At 42.1% G+C, this 12,150-nt stretch overlaps 1 pseudogene; it reads left to right on the top strand.

The window, feature by feature from the left end:
- Positions 1-3,436: 3,436 nt before the first annotated feature.
- On the top strand, positions 3,437-4,169 carry LOC136479539 (putative receptor-like protein kinase At3g47110; annotated as a pseudogene).
- Positions 4,170-12,150: the final 7,981 nt, after the last annotated feature.

Genomic DNA, 12,150 nt, shown 5'->3' with positions numbered 1-12,150 from the left:
CCTCTCAACAATATCACCATCCGCATTCATGATATATGTATGGCAAGGTGCAGCAACGATTGAAACATTATACAAAAAATGTCTGATATAATCACATAGTTATATACTGGAACATTCTTCACCAAATTAAAAAGTAACTCACGGCTAAGCAAGAAAGACATGCCCATCAACATATTGAACTAGGTAGCTTTCACATGCATACAAATTTAGAAAACAAGACATTCTGTTCTCAATATTCCCAAATAAATAAAATATTCCCATCGTCCTAGCAGCGCTGAAGAATGGATCAATGTGGCCATCATCCCAGCAATGCCGAAGAACAGATCAATGTGAAAGAAGTTGAACTCAAACCACTTGGACTTGGACTTGCACTTTCACTTCTATTCCTGCAAGCAAGTCTTTATACTTTTAGACATTGGTGAGCCAACAAGGCAAGAATACTTCTGAGATACCACAAACAAGTGATAAATAAATACTTAGCCAGCAGACCTAGATGTATGTCTAGCTAGTGTGGTACAGTAAGCACTAGCCGACTTGCCTCCGGTACTGCGTATCTCAAATTCTCAGTGTATGCTCGTCGATCGAATGATCGATCCATCAGCAAATTATTTAATTTACAAGGCTGGCAGATGACATATTTACGGTACTAATTGTAACTATCAGAGTGGTGGCGGGCAGCAACATATTTCTGCATTATTGCAAAAGACCAGAGAACATGGAGAAACTAGTTCTGCTTACCTAAACGGCAAAATAAGAATTACACTGAGCATATAAAAAATCCAAGTGCTAAATTTCTGAAGCTTCTCGGATGTTTTTCCCTGAGATCTTTACTCAATGACAGCCACAGCAATGACCACCCACACCCAGTTCCCATCTCGCATTAATTACTTAAAACTGAAATATACATCAGGCATAAAAAAGGTGATCATGCTCTGCATCATGGATACCAAAGATGTACTGAAACTGACCAAATAAACAGATAGACATGTTGGACAGATGGGAGAAGGAACCAGAATAAAGCTAAACCTCCTATTGTCATCCCTTACTGCCAAACGAAAACTGAACCATTATATGGTGATCCTATGCACTGAAACATAAAGGACAAAATGGCACTCACAATGTGCAGATTTCACGCTAGAGAATGCATTACAGGAATTAAAATAGCATTGATCATAGGAAATAAAAGGATTTCAGTTACCTTGCATAAATTCCATGGAAATTAGAAGACCATTAGTTACCATTCAGCTACTGCATAATCAATTCTACAAAATTACAAATCCACAGTTAACACTTCGAAGCAATTAATATATATGCAAATTAAACAAGGATTGACTGCAGTTACCTTGTTTACCTTGTTTAATTTGCTTCGAAGTGTTAACTGATGGATTTGTATATATATTAATTTGCATAGTTATATTAATTTACCTTGTTTACCTTGTTTAATTTGCATATATATTAATTGCTTCGAAGTGTTAACTGATGGATTTGTAATTTTGTAGAATTGATTATGCAGTAGCTGAATGGTAACTAATGGTCTTCTAATTTCCATGGAATTTATGCAAGGTAACTGAAATCCTTTTATTTCCTATGATCAATGCTATTTTAATTCCTGTAATGCGTTCTCTAGCGTGAAATCTGCACATTGTGAGTGTCATTTTGTCCTTTATGTTTCAGTGCATAGGATCACCATATAATGGTTCAGTTTTCGTTTGGCAGTAAGGGATGACAATAGGAGGTTTAGCTTTGTTCTGGTTCCTTCTCCCATCTGTCCAACATGTCTATCTGTTTATTTGGTCAGTTTCAGTACATCTTTGATATCCATGATGCAGAGCATGATCACCTTTTTTATGCCTGATGTATATTTCAGTTTTAAGTAATTAATGCGAGATGGGAACTGGGTGTGGGTGGTCATTGCTGTGGCTGTCATTGAGTAAAGATCTCAGGGAAAAACATCCGAGAAGCTTCAGAAATTTAGCACTTGGATTTTTTATATACTCAGTGTAATTCTTATTTTGCCGTTTAGGTAAGCAGAACTAGTTTCTCCATGTTCTCTGGTCTTTTGCAATAATGCAGAAATATGTTGCTGCCCGCCACCACTCTGATAGTTACAATTAGTACCGTAAATATGTCATCTGCCAGCCTTGTAAATTAAATAATTTGCTGATGGATCGATCATTCGATCGACGAGCATACACTGAGAATTTGAGATACGCAGTACCGGAGGCAAGTCGGCTAGTGCTTACTGTACCACACTAGCTAGACATACATCTAGGTCTGCTGGCTAAGTATTTATTTATCACTTGTTTGTGGTATCTCAGAAGTATTCTTGCCTTGTTGGCTCACCAATGTCTAAAAGTATAAAGACTTGCTTGCAGGAATAGAAGTGAAAGTGCAAGTCCAAGTCCAAGTGGTTTGAGTTCAACTTCTTTCACATTGATCTGTTCTTCGGCATTGCTGGGATGATGGCCACATTGATCCATTCTTCAGCGCTGCTAGGACGATGGGAATATTTTATTTATTTGGGAATATTGAGAACAGAATGTCTTGTTTTCTAAATTTGTATGCATGTGAAAGCTACCTAGTTCAATATGTTGATGGGCATGTCTTTCTTGCTTAGCCGTGAGTTACTTTTTAATTTGGTGAAGAATGTTCCAGTATATAACTATGTGATTATATCAGACATTTTTTTGTATAATGTTTCAATCGTTGCTGCACCTTGCCATACATATATCATGAATGCGGATGGTGATATTGTTGAGAGGTGTAGGGTGGATCACACAGTTTATGCCACAGCTGATCATCTTTCTTTGTGTTGAGTAATAAATGTTTTTATCTATAGAAACTACTATTACAAGTTCTGCATTGGGATCATGGTTTCTTGTGATAGAGTCTTGGACGTTAAGACTCTATGGGTAGAGTCTGGGTTGGGAGTGCCCTTACAGGACAAAGTTTGAAATGTGCTTTGGAACATGGAATGCAAAGTTTTTATATGTGATTATCAGTTCTGGATCTAAAAAGCACAAAGTTTTAAATGTATTAGTAAAAAGCTCTAAAACTTAGAGTGCAAAGTTTTGGGTTATAAATTTTTGTAATTATGTGTACAAAGTTCATAGCATGTAGTAAAAGTTTAAAATGTGTTTCTCATTGTCAAAGAAATATCCTCTCCATCCTCTTCCTTTTCCTTATTCTGCTGCCCACAAACACTTTAATCGGCGCTAGGAACACTTTAATTAGGACGGTTTCCCAAAATTGCCTCCCTTTAATTGACCTTCGTTTCACGGTTCTCCAAATTTAGGTGTGGGCTACTGAAATGAAACATGGTCCCCTATGCATATTTAATTTCACACTTTTATATACTTATCAACAGTGGCGGAGGACGAAAAAAATATTATAGTATGGCGAGGTGCACTCGCACTGTTTTTGCATGGTTGACAAGATGCAACCATTGTTTACACTGGCTCAAAGGATAAACATTGTGGTGGATGTAGCAGATGCATTGGAGTTGGAGAGTACCTACACCATAACAACCAAGGTACTGTTGTTCACTGTGATCTGAAGCCTAGCAACATTCTTCTTGATGAAAACATGACAGCTCATATTGGTGACTTTGTTCTTGCAAGATTCAGAGTTGATGAAACAATACTATCTCACAATGATTCAGTATCTACATCTTCAGGGCAATAAAGGGAACGATTGGATATGTTGCTCCTGGTCCTGGTAATGACCAATTTTACCTTGTCTGGTGGCGCTCAGTATCTTGATGATCTACTTTAAAATTTGTATCCGAACTGAACTCTTCTTGTATACCACATACAGAATATGCAGGGGGCGGTGAAGTATCGACAGCAGCAGATGTATACAGCTTTGGAGTTGTTCTCCTAAAGAGACCTACGGATGACATGTTTGACGATGGATTGAGCATTGTAAGGTTTGCAGAGATCAACATTCCTGATAGGGTACTGGAGATTGTTGATCCTCAGCTGCGACAAGAATTGGAACTCAGTCAAGAAACCGCAACAGCCGGCAAGGAAAAAGGTATGCGCTGTCTGATTTCTGCGCTAAACGTTGGGCTGAGCTGCACAGAGCCATCCCCGAGTGAACGCATCAGCATGCAGGAAGTGGCGGCAAAGCTGCATCGTAGCAAGGATGCGTATGTCAGGGAAAACTGAATGAAGAAACAGTTCAGATAATTTTAGTCGCTTCTGAATAAGATGCTGAAGACTTATCAATAACTCACTGTCAATCAGATGATATAACAAGTGCCGACGAGGCCGAGCCCAATGGTGTCCACTCTCTGCTGGGCCTGAGAAAGAAAAGGCCTAATGGGCATGAATGAAGCCGCCGCGCGCCCGCCACCACCAGTCACCTCTTGTAGCCGTGTTTGCGAGCATGTTCAAATGCGGCAGTAATGCCCATGCGTTCAAATGCCGTGTCTGGTTGTTAGAGCCGTCGAGTGGCATTTGTAAATCTTATTATTTAGTCACCTAGTTTTTTAGACGTTTTCTACAACAACAAAAAAAACTCTCGTGTAGCCGTGTTTGTGAGCGCGTTCAACGGCTAGGTCTCGCCCCTACTTTTCGGATGATTATTTACTGGGCATGGACACTGCCGTAAAGATCCTGCAGTCCGTGCGGAGCATTGGGCTGTGCTGCACCAACACAAGACGTTTTGGATGAAGAACTCAGTTACATTTTTAAAGCTTTTCACTTCTTCACCATGTCATCAGGTCTGATGCACATGTGCTTGTAAGTCATCACCTAATGGCACTAGAGAACTATAATCCACCTTGGCCGGCAACAGAACTAGGGCTCTCAACCATTCCATCATTCTTTTCTATGGAAAGTCACAAGTCACATAATTTTCTCTGCAAAATACGATAGCATGCAGCCGCAGGGATCGAACTCACGACCCAGACTAGGTTGCTTTCTTAACCAATGCTTCTTAAAGTCACTTGTGACTAAGTAGTTAATATTTTTCTTTTGCATTCACTGTGAATTTTGTAATTCATATTCAAGACCTTATACGAATTTAACTTAAAAAAAATTGAACAAGAAAGTTTTAGATTTCTTCAATTATTACAACTTGAATTTAGGTCAATTCTCCGTCCAAGGTCATTTGAAAAATAAAAAAATTAAAATCATTAATCTTAAAATAGACTTTTTGAGCCATAAATGATTTCAAGTGAAAATTCATCAACTATAAAGTTGTGTATCTCTTCGACTACTATAATTTTGGTTTAGGTTGATTTTCCATCTGAGATAATTTAATAAATTAAAAAAATGAATTTCAAAATCTAAAAACTTGAAAAAGAATTTCTAGACACTTAATGATTTTGAAATGAAATCGTGGTCAAAGTCAACTACAAAGTTGCAGATTCCTTCTGGTACTACAACTTTAATTTAGGTCGTTTGTACATCCGAGGTTATTTGGAAATTGTTAAAATATTGAATTTCAAATTATCAAAATTTTAAACAAAATTTCTCCTAAATCAACTACAAAGTTGTAGATATTTATATACTACAACTTTAATATAAAATTTGTCTTCATACATCTTAATTTACAAAAGTTATAAATTTTATTGGGCTCTATCTATTTTTAGAGATGAGCCAAATTGTCAATCACCTCTTATAAATGCCTCCAGTTCTAGAGGCGTCTGCAAGCAGAATCGCCTCTAAAAATTTCTATATACAGACCAGCCCAGAAACCACTTTAAAAGCGGATTTTGATGGAGACTTCTCTATCACAATTAGAGTTGTTGCTAAAAATAGTATTGTAGTAGTGCTAAATATAGCATTCTATTACATCTTTCACCGAAAACTTTTTTTTTTATCCATAGGACACAATATAACAAGACATGAAATGACCTTTATACCCTTTAGGCTCAAGAAAAAATCACCTTATATTCATCCTTATCCTACACTCGATTCTTCTTTTTGGTTGTGCTGCTTCCCCATGAACCCACGCACCCCCACTGGACCATGGCATCTGTAGACGGCCACGTGGGCTCTGTTTGGCAGGACTTATTTTTGGCTCCGGCTGATTTGTTACGAGAGAAAAACACTGTTTTTTAGCTGGCTGATTCTAGCTGATAAGCTCAAGCGAACAGAGCCGATGCTATCGATCAGCATCGAGTGGGCCAAAGCACGCGGACCGCGCCCTGAACGAGGCCACGGACGACAATTCCCCCTTTACGAGGAGCTTCATCGGTGCCGTCGATGGCGGGATCCTCACGAAGCCAGCTCCTTCTTAGTTGTAGCCTTGGTTTTTATCATCTTTCGGAGCTATGAAACCAAAATTTCTTACTTTTGAAATGGGAGCAGCGAAACGTAGCTCTCTTCTTGTCCATCATGCCACTGAAATTGCGTGTATGTGTGTGAAACTGAAACCTCAGTATGCATGAAAATGCCGACCGTAGTCCTGTGTCCACTTTGTGACGAACGACAGTTTTGTCATGTATCGGCATGTGTTCTTTTTAAGCCTCTCGTGAGGTTACAGCTGTAGTGTCTGTTCAGACGTGCCTTTCTTATATATGGCGGCCGCGCGGACTAAAACTACCGAGTAGTAGTACACTAGGTATATGGGTGGTCCTCGCGAATAATCTACGTACGTCGGTTCTAATCGCGTCGTCCACGGCTCCATGCATGAAGACTGCCTTCCATGTCACTGTCATTATTATATATATCTACAAATATATATTCCTCCGTCCTAAAAAAAAAATCCTGTTGGGGAGCTAAGGCTTGACTCGTTGCTTCTCTGACTAACGTAAACCTAGGGCCGTCCCAACAATTTCTAGGGCCCTTGGGCAAGCAAGACAATGAAGTTCCGGTAATCTAATATTTTAATATCACGAGATTGAACTATATAGTACTACGGGTAATAAGAGTTAACTCGCAAAATATAGTTCGTTAAAAAACGACAATACATCAAAGAAGCTTAAAGAACGGTGAAATCACAGTAACATGAAATGACTTAAAATTTAAAACAAATTATGGGCAGCCTGCTGCCTGTGGCATGTCCATAAGTTCCTTGATGAATTAAATAATTAAACTAATAGATCAACAATTCGCTGCACTATCGCTTGATGCCTGTATGTATTGGATTGCAAGGTAAAAAAGAAACTGAAGTTTTCAGATCGAACAAACAATAAATATTGATGAACTGAAACCATAATCACTTACCGCAGAGAGTCGGGGACAGGGATGAAGGGACTGCAGCGTAGCTGGGTTAGTGGGCGCCTGCTGGGATCCCGGGATTCCAGATTACGGAAATCGGGATTTTAGGATTTGGGAACGCCGGAACAGCCGCCGCGGCGCAACAGCACGCATGCTTTGACGCGGAGTCGCGAATAGGAAAGGGTTGCCGCGCAGAGCCGCAGACTGAACTGGACGTGACCGTATGGAGCCAAATACATGTACTACATATACGTATACTCATGGGCCCCTAGTGCCATGGGCCCCCGGGCGTCGCACTGCCTGCCCTCCCCCATGAGACGGGCCTGCGTAAACCCCCCCCCCCCCCCCCCCCCCCCCCCCCCCCCCCCCCAACAAAATCTTTCACGATCACAGGAACCTTGGCGGCGCCCTCACAGCATGATACCTCGGCGAAGGCCAAGGTCGACGATGAAGCACCAGACAACCAAAGGCTCGACTGTGGCGGCGAAGGCCGGGCATGCTGTGGCCTTCGAGGAGGCCACCCAACTCCCCCGGTGAGCCCCGAAGGTAGATTCGGTATGCCGCTGCCAAAGAAGAGAGCTCCCGAGCATCATGAGGGGACTCCATAAGGCTCGAGTAAGGCCCATGAACAGAGGTGGTTTCCGCGAAGAGAACGTCTCCATTGGCCCTGTGGGGGAATCATGTAAATAGAGAATATTCTAGAATATGTCTCAGTTGGCAAAGGGTACAATTGTACATGAAAATGTATGTAACCGTACCCTATAAAACGCGGACTCGAATTCCAATAATCGGAGATCATTTTTTTGGCTCGAAACCTTAGAAGCTCTAGCCCCGATAATCACGTCTCATCCTGTCGAAGGCCCCCGGCCCGACTCAGGAACCTTCGACGCCGTAGGTAGGGCAGACTCGCGTCCAACCTCCCTCCTGTCGAGAACTACTTTGCCAACACTTTCTCCATTTTTTCAAAATTATAGGAAGTTTTGGTTTTTCTCGATACATAACTTTTGCTATAGACATAATATATCTAGAAAAGTTAAAACGTCTTATAATTTAGAACGAAGAGAACGATAAAGTCTCTGTTTTTGAGGAATCAAACATCTTAAATTTATTTATTTTTAGATAAAAGGATTTTATTTTTTATTAAGTAAATGAAAAAGGTCCCGGCCTCTACATCGGACTATGTATGTGACCCAAATTATTACAAAAGGTACTCTGGGGTAGACTCCGTGGCCCGCAAAGTAAGCACGCCGAAAACCAGACAAAATGGCTGAGATAAAGCAAAAAATTTCTCGTAGACTTAGGCCCCGTTCAGTTGCCAAAAATTTTTGCATAGTAACTGTCACATCGAATCTTGCGGCACATGCATGGAGTACTAAATGTAGATGAAAAAAAAACTAATTACACAGTTGGTCGAGAAATCGCGAGACGAAACTTTTGAACCTAATTAGTCCATAATTAGACACTAATTACCAAATACAAACGAAATGCTACAGTGAGCCAAAATTCAAAATTTTTTGGATCTAAACGCACCCTTAACGTATTGGTAAACCTCCAACCATGCTTGGCGAAGATTTCCACTGTTAAGGCTTCCAAAAGACGGCAAGCATTTCGCAGAGCTCCGCCCCTCCTCCTTTTGGGACAGCGACCGCTGCCTGGTCTAGTGAGTGCCCCTGTAGATGAGCTGCATTAAAGAACAAATTGGTGTTTTATCTTTAATTTGATTGAATCTATAAAAGATGTTATCTACATTTTCTGATCTTTAATTAGATATTTTATAGAAATAGATTCCATTATTAATCTGGTGATATTTATTGTACATCATAAATATTAATATTATTTATATATCTATTTAGTTCAAATTTAGATTTTTTTATTCTGGAAAGCGAGACTTCCATTTCTTTCTTTCTTTTTTTCTTTTTTTTTTTTTAGAGACGGAGGGTTGTAGGAAATACTCTAAGTACGGTGGGCTCAATGATATGCATGCATCCCGACGGAGATGCGGTCGCCGCGAAGACTTTTTACTACTCGACATCCTCTTCTTTCGGTGAAGACATTGACGGGCGCCGGCCGCCAGAATTGCCCACAAAATGCTGAGCACCCATTCGAGCTGGTGTGCGCATCAAGTAAGCAGGACTCGGAGTCAGGCAGCAATAATAAGCTAGTCCTATTTAAGCTGGAGTTGATCGATCCGCTACTGATGCTTCACCGGCGATAGCTTCTACTGAATAATCAGCTCACTGTAAGAGTCGCATCTTCTTCACAAACTCTTTTCTCTCCATCTCTCTCATTCGTCTAGCTTCATTCAGGCCACTCGCTGAGGCTTCAATGCTTGGTTTGGTTCCATTCCATCCGTAGCTTGCTTAAAAGAACGGCTTGCGTCTTGCGTCTTGGAATGGAGGGTGGTTCTGAGGAAATCGTTTCCCATTTCTTAAAGAAAAAAAATTTGAAACCAAGATCGATGTTTCCATTTCTTATCAAGTCTGCTCTGAATGTTGTTTTCATAGATAAAGGCAGAAACAAATCAGGAAGCAAGTGCTGCTGTGCTGAGACTGAGAGCGAGAGGACCAACCCTGTTGAAAATTCACTCAGGTCAGGTTTCTCAAGCTATCAGAAATTTCCTCTGTCGCTGATGTGAACGCATGTACGTCCTGCACTGCTTAGTACAGTAACAAATGCATGTCTTACCAAATTCAGGAGTTTTTTTTTCTTTTTCTTTTTTGAATTGGAATTCAGGAGCTAATTATTGTGGCCATGAAGGCAACTGCAGTTGGGCAGTTTCTGCTGTTGGTTATGACCTGCAGTGCCATCATCACCACCTCCTCTGGTTCCGGAAACGAAACAGAGACAGAAACAGACCGGCTGTCACTGCTTGACTTGAAGAAGTTTATCACTCTGGATTAGCCTCGCAGGCGGGCTCGTTCGCGGCTGGCCGCTAATCCGCATCGCTTGCCGCAAAAGTTTATTAGCGGGTTTGCGGCTAGCCACTAAGCTGCGGACCTTATGGACAAATGCTCCGCGGACACAACAAACTTGACTGCAAAACCCGCAAGATCCGCAACAGCTCTCTGCAAATACGTTCTTCCTGGGTAAACAAGAATTTTTTAGCCACTGTAAAATTAGACAAGACTAATTGAGTGTTCTTAACTTCTGTTTTGCCCTTGCCAATTGGCCGTGCCCACGCAGGCACCGCGGCAGGCTGCTGCTGTCTGCCGTTAGTGTAGTTTATGTTTCTCCCACACAAAAAAAAACTGTTTCTCCCACTTGGTCCTCGTCCTGTCTGAAATGAACACAAGGATAGCGGTCTGAAGCAGAGTTCCGAGTGTCATGCCCAACCAAATCCCCTCCAGATTTCATTTGATCAGAATGTCATGTAATTATGTACAGAGGTTACACACATTGATCAGAATGAACTTTGGACTTCCATTTCTTTTTTTGTTTTTATCATTGCATCCATGCTTACTAGCTTGAAGCCGAAGAGCGCTGCCAGCGGGATGCCGACGAAGTAGTAGCTGCCTATGTTAACGAAGGCGACGAGCGCCTGCCAGCTGGCTCCGATGGCCACGCCTGAGAGCACCGGCTGGATGCTGTTGAGGAAGATAGAGCCGGCAAGGAGGCAGCCTAGCCTGCAGGCCTCCCTCAGCACGTCGTCGTCAGTAACGACAGGTTTCAGGAGAGGAGCATGACATCGATAGCAGCGGAGACGGTACTTGCAGGTTTTAGCGGGTCTGTAGCAGGCTTTCGCTTTGGTTGCGGGCTCGGCAGGCTCAAAGGATAATAGTCCACGAACAATTAGCAGCTTAACCGCAACAACCACAAACAATTCTTTTGCGGGGCGAGCAGGCGGGTAATGTTAAGAACCCGCCCCGCCTGCATTTCTACTCTGGATCCACAGCAAGCCTTGGCCTCGTGGAACGAAAGCACCCACTTCTGCAGCTGGGAGGGCATCATTGCACAGCAACCATCCCGCGCCGCCACCGTGTCGCTTCCATTCGCCTCGACGGGCGAAGCCTTGTCGGCCAAATCTCTCCTTCACTCGGAAACCTGACCTTCCTTCCTGGCAAGCAACCGGTTCTCCGGGGAAATCCCTCCATCCCTTGGCCACCTCCAGCGACTCCAGTACCTGTTCCTGAGCACGAACACGCTGCAGGGGAGGATACCGAGCTTCAGGGTGCTGTGGCTGCACCGGAACGGTCTTGTTGGGCCGTTCCCAACACAACTGCCGCCTGACCTTCGCCACCTGCAGGTTTCAATTAACAGTCTCAGCGGAGCCATCCCTGCATCCCTCTCCAACATCACAGCGCTCACCGTGATCAGCTGTGTGACGGAGCCCGCGTCCTCGGGTTCGGGTGACACGAAGCCTATACCTTCGGGGTTGGGTGAGACTAAAATACGTTTTTGACCATCTAAGCGAGTTAGCGTCCGCGGCCATTAACTTCCTTTTTTTCGGTATTCCTAATACTGATACCCGACAGAATTAATTTCATAATCTATTCTATAACGCTCAATTTGGTCTGAAACAATTTGTCAATGTACCTTTATGTAATACTAGTTCATGCTATTTTTCCCATAATTCTTGGGTGAATGTTTTAACCCTAATAAAGTAAATAATAGATTCTGCAAAATAACCTTTGTAGGGAACATATAGGGCTTCTATGGTGATTTATTATTTTTATGTGGTAGAGAACACCATAACAAGATTAATAAAATTATATTTGCTATTACTAAATATTATACAAATAGTTATGAAATTTCAAGTTTTGCAGCACCTTTAAATGTTTTCCGCAAAAATCAATCAATATCTCACCAAAATTCCGAATAAGGGCCTGCAAAAAAAAAAAAAAAACGATTCTGAGAACGGTTGGGACGACGACGTGTACCCGGTTGTGACGACGTGTAGCATCTGACATGTGGGGCCCTGGGTCCACCTCAGGGTGGTCGGTCAATACCATACAGAAGTCGACCTTGACCGTGCGGGACG

The sequence above is a fragment of the Miscanthus floridulus genome, chromosome 9 (genome assembly GCF_019320115.1).
Source record: "Miscanthus floridulus cultivar M001 chromosome 9, ASM1932011v1, whole genome shotgun sequence".
NCBI lineage: Eukaryota > Viridiplantae > Streptophyta > Magnoliopsida > Poales > Poaceae > Miscanthus > Miscanthus floridulus.
Note: the sequence above shows the minus strand (reverse complement) of the source record. Positions and strands in the feature narration are given on the sequence as shown.